General features: G+C 36.6%; 1 protein-coding gene across 2 annotated transcripts in view; it reads right to left on the bottom strand.

The window, feature by feature from the left end:
• MAP3K2 (mitogen-activated protein kinase kinase kinase 2) overlaps positions 1–13828 on the bottom strand; it is a 52552-nt gene that overhangs the window by 35580 nt on the left and 3144 nt on the right. The window lies entirely within an intron of this gene.

Below are 13828 nucleotides of genomic sequence, written 5' to 3'. Positions count from 1 at the left end.
TCATCTCTCATAAAAGAACATAAGCTAATAAGTGAACATTCATTTATTTTCTCTTCCACTTCCTTCTTATTCCTTAAAAGAAAAAAAAAAAAAAACTTAGGAAAATTAAATTTCTCTGAGTAACTTGTATATGTCTTACTTTATCATCGCTTTTAACCAAAATTCTTTCTGTTCAAATATAAAATATCATTAATCACCAACTAAACAGCTTAACAGCCTTTCTGTTAGCATTTAGTGTTACTTCAAAAACAAGTAACAACAATAAAATTTCAATTAAAAACAGTACTCAGATCCAAATTTATGAATTCACCTTGTGAATTGAGAAAACACTTCTGTTTTTAACTGCTCATTTTCACAATGGGCTGTAACAACAGAGTGGTTGTGGAGAGTGAGCAAAAACAAGCTGACAAAACCCACCATTTTTTCAAACAGAAGTATATACATTCCGCAGAAAGGGAAAAAAGCATACCCTAATTCCATAGTTGCACAGTAGAGACAGCATAGTGCACACACACAAGAGTAAATTACAATGCAGGGCAAAAAAGGAAGTGAAACAAAAAACTGGAACTCAGAGAAAGACTCAGGAGAAGCAAAGGCTGCAAAACACAAAGAGCAGATGCAAAGGTGAATAAGATTATGTCAAGGTCTTGCAGAGAGACACAAGCAGCCTGAATTTGAATGTAATTAAAGAAAGGATAACAGAGAGTGAATTTCAAAAAGGTGTTTGCTACTCTTATCACATCATCAAAGAAGAATATCCTAGCAACAGCATTTTGGAAATAAGGGTGGAGAGACGCTGATTCATATTCATGATTCACTTCCCACCAGCCACCTTCCAGAGCCTGGAAGTCTTTCAGAATCTGAGAAAGCCAGCGAAGAAAGAAAATATCCAGGTGATTCTTGGAAACTGCTTTTAGCTTTCTCAATGCAAATGAAACAAAGCCTGAAGGCAAGCAAGTCATGCGACCGATAATGGAGCTGTTCAAACACCCCGTGCTAATTGCCCCTACCCGCTGCTGTAATAAACACAACACGGTGCCCTCTCGGGTACTGACAGATAAAAGTGTACAAGCACTGCCACAGATATTACATCGTCTCTCATGACTGACTTGGTCACATTCAAAAGCTTGTAGGCTAGGAAAAAAAGGCTTTAACCTCACATAGTAGAGGAAGTAACCAAGCAGGTGCAATATAGAGTGAATATTTATTGAGTGAGATAGAAAAGGTGTTGTAGTTCTGTGAAATATAAAGATACATGGTGTGCTGAAATGAAATGGCTCCTGCAGCATTCAACTTCACAAGAGAAGTACAATTTTTAAAGAGTAAAATTAGCTATGGCTACAACAAGTGCCATAAACTAATCATCTGAGAACACTACAGGCAGTATGAAACCACTTAAGAGCATAAGGCAGCTTTAATGCTGCTCATGTTACAAATCAAGAACAAAAGAAACAGTGAAGCCAGCAATCTAGCTTAGCCTGATTTTGTATGAATTTCAGACTTTATACAGTAATACTTTATCTACATATAAAGGTGCATTGCACCTTTGGAGTCCAAACCTGTTTTAACAATGGGGCAAGAATTTCAAAGATATCAATTTCCTACGATAAATTTTCTCTAAAATAAATGAGTGCAAGAATACATGGCTTCCAGTTCTTACACCAAAGCAAAATGATACTGTGCAAACTCAATAAGAAAGATGCATTGTAATTATTTCCATCACAGGTAAAGATTAAATCAGACTTCTACTATATTAGATACAAGCTAAGCAAGTTAAACCAAAACAAGAAGAAATCAAAGTCTGTGAGCATTGCTATTCAGACACACACTTCTCTATAAAAAACAGATGATGCAAAGAGCAAAGTAAAAATCAAGAGTGAGCATTCACAGGTAATTTTTCAGACTGTAGAATGGACAATCAGAATACAAAGTAAGACCATAAAAATTTATTTCATAGCCAGAAGAATGAGCCAGACAAAATGGTTTTACTCTAAAAATGTTATTCCTAAAGAATCAAATGCTTGGTCTCACACAACCAATCTCAAATAAATCACAGTAAGCAAGGCTGAAGTGATCACCTACTCAAATACACCTACTTAACCTTTAACCAAAATAATGTGCAGCACCGCTTGCCACAGGTTTTATTTAAAAACAAAACAAAACAGTGTCTGTTAACAAGACAAACAGAAACACCTAAATCTGAACTTTTGTAGTCTTTTTCATAGGTCAAAGCAACTGCTGGCATAAATGGCAATAATGGCACTACATAGTGTGACAAGCATAGAAGTCGGCATTGTTACAAGACATAGCAGATACCTAAAAAAAGGTAACTCCATAGAAATGAAGAAAAAGAAGAGGATTTTATATGGAAATACACACAAATGAACACTGGACAAAAAGTTGGTTTTTTCAAAGACTACGAAAGCAGCAGCAATATCATAAAATCATGAAGGACTGAGAAAACAGAAGCAAAGAGCAGTAACAAGAAAAAGTCGAAGAGTGACACATCAGATGTGAGATCAGCTTTAGAAAAACTTGGGTCTTTAGCATATTGTAATAATATATAGGAAAAGGTATCCACAGGAAAAGTAGGAAAAGGAGAAAAAGAATAAACCAACCCAAATCAAAAGCCAACAACAATGATAATTGATAAATTAAGGTAACATTTGGAAAACAAAATGAAAAATAAGACTCACTGGGTCTAATCTGGAACATTAGAAATAGAAGTTTATTTTTTAATTCACCCAGTAAAAAATATTATTCCTGTCACAGTACAGTGGGATCTTTTAAAATTAAAAGACACTGCAGGGGAATGAATGAATGAATGAATAGATGAATGAACGAATGAATGTTTCTTAGCCAGCAGGGAGGAATCTTCTCTATCACTAGCACGTCAGCAAGGGCATGAGCCACAGAGCAGTAATATTCTCCTCCTTAGCTCTTTCTCTGTCACGTAACCCCTTCTACTCTGAAGCACTTTCTTCCTCCTTCAATTTATCCCAATTTGGAGATGCATTGCACTGGATAGGACACACTGAGAAGGCCCACTCACTTGTGCTGTGCTAGGAGAGACTGGTAAAACCAGCAGAACCAACCAAGCTCTGTCGGTTGACAGCCCAGAGTAAGGAAGACACACAACCTAAAGCAGCGTCTCTTACAACCAGGGCAGTAATTCAGGATTAGTTACCTGTCCTGGACTCAGGTAACATCAGACAGAAATTGTATTCCCCTTTATTTTTACTTCATAGAATCATTATGTTGGAAAAGACCTCCAAGATTGAGTCCAACCTTTGACCAAACATCACCACATCAATGAACCCAGAGTACTAAGTGCCACATCCAGACGCTTCTTGAACACTTCTAGGGATGATGACTCCTCCACTTCCCTGGGCAGCTTAGTTCCAGTGCCTGACAACCGTCTCAGTGAATAAATTCTTTCTGATGTCCAATCTGAACCTCCTGGGAGCACAGTCGGTGGCCATTTCCTCTTGTGCCATTTCTGGTTTCCTGGGAGAAGAGGCCAACCCCCACCTTGCTACAGGAGCACCTCACTGTGTGATTTTCCGTAGTTGCCATCATTCAACAATTCCATCCTGAACCACTGAACTAAACCCTTCTACCACCAGAATGACTGTTTGACAAAATAAGCAACATAAACACATCAAATACTTTTTTACCGGAAGAACAATTCTGGCTTATTTCCTAGAAAAGTACTTGGACTTATTTTTAAAAATATTTTAAGCCTTGTTCTGATTGCATGTAGCTTAGTTGATATACTTCCAAATTTCACCCTGAATTTTCTCACTCTCTTATAATGAAACCAGTTCATTCAGCACCCTAAGCTATTTTAACCTGTTGTACAGAGGCCAAACAACCTTAAACACAGTAACATGAGCCAGCAACCTCTATGAGCATGATGGCCTTCATAAAATAATAGCAACCAACTCATTCAAAGTTAACACTTATTTTTTAATTACTAATGAAAATATATTAAGGGATAAAAAACTCTTCAGATACCTGTTTTTTTACTGAGTTTAGACTGAAAATAGCAAGTGGTGATAAAAAAACCAGGAAGAAATAGCCAGCATCCATTTTTTGTTCCAGTTTTGGAAAAAAAAATCAAGTGGTTGTGTCCAAACCACAGCAGCGTAACTGGAATAGAAATTTCACCACCCACAAGAAAAAAAAGATACAATGCAGAATGTAATATGCTTCAGATCAAACATTTAAAATTCACAATCCAGGGACTTATAAAAGTCCAACTAACACTCTTCACAAACTCAGTGGTTCAGTTTTCTAGATCATTCTTGCAAATATTTCTAAATATTTGGAAAAGAAGATGATTCTGGTGGATTGTAAATATTATATAAGTAACTGAGAAGGATAAAGGAAAGGGTCCAAGAACTGCCAATTGTTTATCTTCACATCAATTGAAAGTAAAATATTGCAACACTTAGCTTGGTTTCTACCACAGTATTAAATGCAAAAAACACAGTAAATCCCATGATTTCAAGGTTTATTATCATTGCCAAGCAAAACACGTCTTCTTGAAATGATTACAGATTAGTTAACAGAACTAACTACAGCAATCATCCTACTTAGGTTTTTCCAACATATTTGGCTAAATATCACATGACATTTTAGTTCTTTGCTTTCAAACCTCAATTGACTAACAGGAAATTATCAGTTGACGGATTAAAATGAAATACTTTGAGATACATATTCCTGCTTAAAAAAAATACCAGAGAACACGACTCCCAGTGCAGCCCCCTGGAGACCAACAATCATCAGACAGGCACAACAGGACAGATAAGTTATGGCCTAAGTAAATGACCTGAATCATGTGAAAACAGTCCAGCAAAATGTATTTAAACACCATTAAATATTTGAAACACACATAATAATTTATTGTGGTTTCCCTTCATTTATTATTAATTAAAAATAACATTAAACACATAAAAAAATATATTAACTGCATTTATGGTGCTAAAATTAACAGAACTGCTTTTTGAACTTTTATGCTCCCTGCAACCAGGAGGGTACTGCCCATAGTTAGAAGCTGTATTTTATGTAACTCTAAATATTGTAGTTTATGACATTTATTCAGTAATGGTTTTGCATTGAATGCATTTTGACACAAAGACAATCATTTAGGAAACTGGAAAAAAGTTGCAGCTAAAAGACTGGACAGTTTGGCAAGAAACAATTCAGAAGAATTATTAAATCACAATGTGTAATTATCTAACATAAGTGCATTACAACATTAAAGAGGTATGATGGAATCCTTGTGTGTATAAAAATGTAGTGTATGCAGAAGCCATCTTGCTTCTGTACACAACCTACTGGGACACTGCTCAGTGCAGAGCACTGGGAAGGCTGCACACGGCAATTGTGGGATGGCTGATCAGTGTCAGATGTATCAGGTGTCTCTACAATCTGCACACTTGAGATTTCTTAAATTGAAGACATTTGAAATCTTCCTGGCAAGCAAAAAAAGTGAATTTATGTCTCACTGAGCCCATACGACCATGCAGACTTGCCTCATCTGTACAGTTACAGACACGATTTGGTATTTGTTTGTTTTCTGAAAAGAATGGTTACTAACTGCAATCCTTCCAGAGATCAATTTAATAAACAAACAAAAACCCAAACCACAAACCAAAACAAAACTAACAGCAACAAAACCCAAAATAAAAACAAACAAAAAACCAACCCTAAAACAATAAACGAGACTTGCATAAAATACAACTTCTATGGATAGTTTCCTTCCAGTTCCAGGAAGGATAAGACCTTGAAAAACAGTGTGGTCAGTTCTAGCATCATAAATGCAGCTCTCTCTCAAATTACCTTGAGAGACAGACTTCATAATGAACTGAAGGATCCAACATGCCCAGTGACAACAGTAAAACTTCATCCTACTCAGATTATATCTTTAGTTACTGTTGTTCTAGAAACTGTAATTTGACACATTCATATAATATTTATCAGCTTGATGAACAATGATCTTGATTTGAAAAACTTAAAATGTGCTGGAAGGTTTGAGCATGTGAGGACACAGTTTTTAAGGACTGTTCTCATAAAAATGCAAAGTAGCAATTCAAGATGAGTTTATAGCAAAATTACGCTTTTGAGATAAATATCTTAGCACTTACAGCAATATTCACAAAGAGTAACCATAGTCTAGGAAAGCTAATCTCTCTACACTTCCTTTACAGTTGATAGGGAGAGATAAGCATATTTAGAGAGTTTCAAGGCACTTAAATGCAAGTTTCCTGCTTTGAATGAACCTCTTCTTTCCAAGAAGTATCAAGAGCCTCTATTACCTAACCCTTCATAAGCCTACTCCACTTCAAGTACACAAAAAAAGATAAGACTGTAATTGGTTTCAAACAGAAAAGCATCTATTTTCCTCAACAAGATCTCTCTTTCTTCATCTAATTCAAGTTTTACAGAACTTCTCCATTTCCTGTATCTGTCATTGCCTTGGCAGCAGCCAAAGCACTCGACAGCTCATTTCTCAATCTAACTGAAGAATGACTGCTGATACATCAAGCAAATCTGTCTTGAAAGTCATGATGCTTTCTCAAGATCTGTTCATGATTCCAAGGGAATAAACCACCATTATTATGAAACAAACATGAATTTTAAACTGAGGAAGGGTCACAACAGCTGAAACTTGGAGACAGGTACCACAACAGCACCTTGGAAAATACTTTAGTGCTGCCAATTTTGCAACAGAACATACTGGCTGCAAATTGACTGCTCATACTCCTCTACTCTTATCCAAGACCAGATTTTCTCACAAAGGTAAGTTAAAAAGTAATAGACACAGTTCACTGGACTAGAAATAACTGCATCACTGCCTCCAGAGCACTTGGGCGTCTTGGAAATTTATCACCACCACTGTGGTGGAAAGTCTCAGAGCATCGCAACACTAAGAACATATTCCTTACCATTAACTAAGCTATATGCTAAACAAACCACTTAGGGCTATTCACATCACAAAAACATCTAAGGCTAACTCAAGATATTAAGGTAACACCATAGTGCCCAGAAACTCACACAATAAAACACTTCCATGATGTTCATAACTTTTTCCTAATTTACTATCTTATGTGAACTGAGTAGCTGCATAAAAGGTGTCTCAAACAAAACAGGAGCAGGAAATTTTCAGAATCACAGCATCCCGGGAAACATGCACTACAGTGAGTATCATAATCAGATTTAGATCATCTGTTTCTCCTTCTAAAATATCTCAGTTGCACTCTCAGCTCAGCACCTGTTGCTGCCATTGAAAGCTCTTCTGCTGAGGTTGTCATGAGCGGCATCAATATTAGTTTTACTCCAAACTTACTACCAGAAAGTCTAATATATTTGTGACAAAGGGTTAAAGGTGTTACAATGAAAACCATTCCCCACTACATATGTAACTGCATGTCCCCTATCCAAGATCCTACAGGAAGACAACCGTTTTGGTTCTTTTTTGGTTGGTTGGTTGGTTTTGGGTTTTTTTTGTTCAACAGACATGCAGTACATACCTTAAAAGAACACAGTATAGCTCTCTTCCTTGTGACACCACTCAAGTTCAGTCAAATAACTAATTGTATATGGTATGTAAACTTATTCTTACCAGCACTATGGGTATTGGCAATTCCTGCAACCTTCACTACTCTAAGAAGACCAGGCTACATCCACTGACAAATAAATGAATTTTAAGAGTAACCATTCACTAAAAATGGTTACTAAACCTATCACAAACCACTTCTTATATATACAAACCAAAACAAAGTACATCAGAAAAAACGCAGGCTTCCAGCAGAAACTGAGTATTGCAAACAACTGAAGCATTTCAATTAATATACAAGAGTGATTACACACAAATCATCAGTCAGATATTGCTTCTGAGGATATACATAAGAAAGCACCTCCTTAAAACTCCAGTAACTAGTTCTATCCTTTTCAATTAACCTTCCAGTTTTGTGACTGTGATGGACTGAAATATGACCATTTTCAGAAATAAGCCAGAGAAATAAACCCAATCTCCATATCTACAGCATTTTTTTTATCTATTGCTGCAAATCACACCACCATCATTCCAAATCAAGTACCAAAAGAAACTAACATAAGGACCCATATGAGTCTTTCTGATTAACATGATCCACCTGGCATTTTGCTTGACACCAGCAAAAACAGAATCTAAATCTCCAAGGCCATATTTGTGTCTTCACCGTGAAGACATCTCAGTCTCATTTACTACACATCTTCCAAATTTTGCAACAAATCAAGGAGGAATCCTCCTCAGTAAACAGTCATTGCTACAAACTATCTTACTCATTCCTCAAAGCACAGTTGTTCCTCAAAGCACAGTTCTTCCTGTACACTACACAAGGCAGCAATATAATAAGGAAATCCAGAGTACAGTAATATAACTATGATTTTTATCATCTTCTTCTACCCTGCTGTCATGTTTTCCTACGCCATTAACTCACCGCAACCTTTAACTTCTGCCTAAAATGCCTTTCCTGGCTCACACTCCCATCTTCATAGTTCAGTATCCCACTTACTCTCCCCATCATAACTCAAATTAACTTTGTACATTCAGTTAGACAGTTCTTCCATTATTTCTAACCTCAATAATAAGAGCATAAAATGCAGGACAATCTCATAACACACTAACACGGAATATTTAAGCAGGATAAGACATTCATGAGCCATACAGATTTCCAAAACAGCATAGAAAAATACACTACTGAATCAATCTCCAAGATTATACACTCAATAATGACAACAACAAATAGCAATGAATTTAACCAGGGATCCCCAGTTATGGGTAGACTTGGACCACTCGTGCTTGGAACGCCACAGAGAGCTTAATAAAACCACCAAGAAGACAGACAAGTGTGTATCCAATATACATTAATGAAAACTGAAAAAAACCTTGTGTGCATCTGTGGATAACATGTACTATGGAAAATCCAAATATTCTTTTACCACACACATAACATGACTGTGCAGCATTTCTGTAGCCAGCAGGTCTCACTGAACTGGTCTAAATGCACAAACTTTAATGTTTTTATCCATATACAGTAGGCACTGTTTTTTAAACTGGATGACTCATATAGGCAAACATATGAAGATATTGCTAAGCTATCAAATACACAAACTCTTTGTCCCTTTGTACTTTCATGAATCTGAAAAAAACCCATTATTCAACCCAATTCCTCATAACATCTAAACAAAAATATAACAATAGAAACATAGTTTTGTCAACATACTCCAAAACAAAATGCAAAGATGCAAAAACAAGGTATTGTCCTAATGCTTCTTTCGTGCATCTCCCATAGCACAGTGGGTACCAAACCGATACAATGACATCTGGGATGTTTTATAATTATACTTTTCCCTTAAGTGATAAAAATGTAAGAACCCTCATAAATACAGCTATTAAGGTAAACTAACTACAGACTCAAAAGTTCAAGAGGAAGGATTACTATGTCTGTGCCCACACCTAATCACCACCTTTAAGACAACAGTCCCACTGCTAAGGTTGCATTTCTGTCGAGGGAGTACTCCTGCTTGTCCACAGTAACTGCTGCTTTCCAGCTGAATCCCAGTGGCAAGCTGGAGATCCAGAGCAAGTAGATGATCCAAATGAAAAATATTTATTTTATGTGTTAATTAACCATCAGCTTATCTAATTGATCTCACACTTCTACAGTACCAACACTGACATAAAGAAATGAGCAAGAACTCATGCTGGAACCATCCCTCTTGGCCACTGCACATATCTGGATGTTGTAAAAAGATCCTTTAAAAGATAGTCATGCATAAGACAGGGATTCCAGGAAACTACACACAGTTAAGTGCAACCTGTAACAAATAAACCACAAATAATGGACATATGGATATTTACAACAGAACAGGGAAGAGTAAATAAACCTGTTGCAAGAAGAGATCCTGACTTTCAAATTTTGGTGCACTCTAAACCTGTGTATAAAGAACTGATCTCAATCATTATCATGGTCTACTTGGATTTCTGGTGCTAGAGAAGTCTCACCAAAGGATTTCTTGCAGTCACAGCATAAAAAGACTCACCCTTGCATGAATAAATTGATTAAAATATATAAAACATAGGACAGACATAGTTGTTGTTTTCACAAGGAAGGAGGATACCAGTGGGGCTCCACAAGAGTCTGTGTTGTTCGATATATTCTAAATTATCCAGGAAAGAGGAGCAAGGTAAAAAGTTTTCTAACACTCCAGTGCCTATTTGTGAGAGCAGGGAAAGGGCTGACTACAGTAGAGGCAGAGGTCTTTATCAGACAGCACAGATAAATGAAAGTGATGCTACTTGGGTGGAGGGGAGGAAGGAGAGCAGCAGGTTCTAACTTTGCACAAGAGAAACCAATGGACTTCGCACTGAATAGTGCCAGTACCCAGAAATTAAGCCAATGTTAGGAATTATGAAAAAAGAAACCACAAAAACCCAATCTGAAACAGATCACTGTTTTCACATCTTGAACCCTTCAGCTCTAGAAGAGGATATAGCAAAGCAAGAGGGCATCTATTAAAGGTATCTGTTGAAGACATCCAGGGGAAAACAAATAGGCAAGTTAGGACCCTGGTTTCAATAAGATTTGGGTGGAGGGAGAAAGCGGTAAAGGGCTACAGAATTGTATGAGGAACAGAGAGATATATTGTTATGTTGGACAGAGATGGATTGTCCAGTCTCCTCCAATTGAAATGCGGTACCAAAGGAAACCAGTACAAGTTAAAAAAAAAAAAAAAAGGTAGATTTTAAAAGAACAAATAGTATACCTATAGAATTTCTTACCAAAGGATATTTGGATGCCAGGCATTTAGCTACATGCAAAAAAAAAAAAGACTGGTCAAGTCTGAGGATAAAAATCCAAAGGTTACTAACTATACAAAAACCACATCAGATTTAGAACCAACCTTTACTGGAAATAGTTTGGGATTGAAAGACTATTCAAGTTAAATATTACATGTGCGTACGCTGTTCTCAGTCTGCCATAAGCATTCATTCATGCTCACCACTGAGGGAAGAATACAGGATTATCTTTTGTTCGATTTCACTATGGATTAAGATTTTAACTAAAACTTGCCAGGTACTTCACCAATAACATTGATATTTTCATTTTCAAGTCTCACTCAGTATTCACAATACTGCCAACAGCACAGACACAGAGGCATAACAGATATTCTGTAAAAGGAAGTAGCTGCGGCAGCTTAAGAAATCACTGATTACATGATCCAACCTCATCCCTGCCTGACGTTACTGTGCTTACTGGTACCAGCAGTGCAAGAAATGCTTTCCTGACTACTACTTGATACCAAATCAGTTATCATCAGGACAATATGGGGGAAGAAAACAAAACAAAACGAAACATAGGGAGTTGCTACTCAAATTGATTTTTATTAAAAAAAATAAAAAAGGTTCATGCCGGAGTTATAGTAATTGTGGTACTGCTAACAACACACATAGTGTGACAAAACAACAATTAGATACAGGTTGACCTTTACCAATCAGTTTTTAGCAGTTCCATTAATAAAAATATTTAGAGTGACAATTCTCACACTCTTCTACAGAATGTCATATCTTCTTTAGAAGTTTAATTACTACTTGTGGCAATGTCTTAGTTCTCTATTCTCTTTTTTTAATAAAGTCAATCAACAACTTGATCAAGATGTTTTCCAATTTTCAAATTTTTGTTCAAAGGTGAGACTATGGCTCCCATTGTTATCATTTTCGTAACATGGCATTCAAACTGTTGGCATTAACAGAACTCTTATATAAATTATTTTAAAATAATTTTGAGGACAGGTAAGAGATAAGCAACACTGACTGTTTTAATACTTCTTCCTGCAAGAAACCAAAAGAAGTCTCCTTTAATAATCATTACTGGAGTCTGCTTCATTTTTTTTTGTGAAGAAAGTGCTGATGAAAGAATCACAAAATTTGTCCCATCTGTGATCTAGCCTCAAAAATTATGGATAAAATCATTTACATAAGTCAGACAAAATGGAGTAAAACCAGGGAACATGTTGAACACATCTGTTCCGTAGCTGACTCTGCAATTCTTCCAGTAAAGCATGCCTAGAGGATAAAAATTTCTTCTACTATGTCACTGGACCATATGACATCTCAAAACAGCAAAAGGTTTGTTCAGGTACAGTTACACTGACAGAAGTTACCGCAGCAATGCGATTCACTTCAAAGGCAGCACATGTATAACACAGAACAATAAAGACACATTTTTGCCAATAGAAGCCATATCTAACCCTAGGAGAACTTGTTCTCAATCAGGTTCCCTGTTGTAGAGCAGGCTTACGTTCAAAAGCCACAGGGATTGTATGTGCTAGAAAACAGATATGGAAGAGCTGCGACTGCACATTCTCCTGTAGAACAACTTACTGAAAAGTGATTCTACTAAGTCTAGAAAAGCTTAATAGAAGAAAATTAACGTGAAATGAAGACTGAATTCAATGGAGTGTCAGGCTGTATTCTTTCGAAAGATAACTCCAATTCGTATATGTGAAGAAAGAGATGCCTGATTTAACAAATGTTAATAGGAGCACCTGTGTTAGCAAATGCAAGAGCCAAGAACCCGATGTTGTTGGCAAGGAAAAAACCCCAACAACAAAACAAAAACATAACCCAACCATACCTGTATGCACACACCCTAGAATGACATTTTAACAAGGCTGTCACGTTACTTCTCCTGCAACTTACAGATTAAGTCAATTACTCGGTTGCTCAAAGACTTTGTCTGGAGAACTTGGAAAAAGATACAGACAAATCACACAGAGTCCAGTCAGAGTGAACAACAAAAATCCTGTTTGCACAGTTTAGTAAAGAGAAGTCTGAAATAAAAAGAGACAGAGGAACAGTCTTCATGTATGCAAACGGTGAAATGAGCACTGAACTCATTATCCCGGATGAGTAATAAAAGTTGGATGAGTATTAACTGGCTTAACTAGCACCAAGGCAGAGACTTAAGTTAAATGTTAAGAAAAGCCTCCAAACGATAGTAATAGTCATGTACTAGCTATAAATAGATCAGTGAAGAGGTGTGGTATTCCCCTCTTCTGAGTTTTTAAGAAAAGATCAGACAAATGTCTGCCAGACACGACTGCAGTGTATTTACTTCTGCCTCGAGTAGGGGCTGACCTCATGAAATCCCTTCCCTTCTTACATATCCATCATTTATTCCTCCATCCAAATGAGAACTGTTCATCAGTGTTATCATACTTGAACTTCAAAAGTAGAGCATAAACATCTGAAGCATTATGAATTTTATTACACTGTTCTTGTCAGATTGTAAGTGCACTTAGCACAAAACATCTCAGAAAAACAAAAGCAGCATCTTTTACTGCTGCAGACAATCCACAGAAATGGACAAATGATGAATGGAAATAGAAAAGCAGAAGTAAGTGAGAATGACACAGTGAAGGATTCAAATAAAAAAAATGGCTGAAAACAAAATTACAGCAAACAAAAAATACTTCAGCCTAAAGAAAATTATTTTCCTCTTGTGAAGAAGCAAGTTACACTTCGCTGGTATATTTTCAAAAAAATGCAATAATTTGAGATATAGAAGTAAACATTAGTAAGAGTTCACAAATGGACAAGAAAAAGACACGTCTCTACAGGCCTCCCTGTGTTACCAATTCCTGACTCTCAATTTTTAAAAGACAACACAGATCCTTCTGCTTTGGTCAACTTCAAATAACCTCATTATGCTGGGCCCTAAACTATGCCATACGTGTATTTGTGGGTAAACTGTCTCTAGAGTGGTGGTTCCCA

The sequence above is a fragment of the Myiozetetes cayanensis genome, unplaced genomic scaffold (assembly GCF_022539395.1).
Source record: "Myiozetetes cayanensis isolate MyiCay16 unplaced genomic scaffold, myiCay2020 scf9, whole genome shotgun sequence".
In the NCBI taxonomy this organism is placed as follows: domain Eukaryota; kingdom Metazoa; phylum Chordata; class Aves; order Passeriformes; family Tyrannidae; genus Myiozetetes; species Myiozetetes cayanensis.
This window is presented reverse-complemented; position numbering and strand designations above follow the sequence as displayed.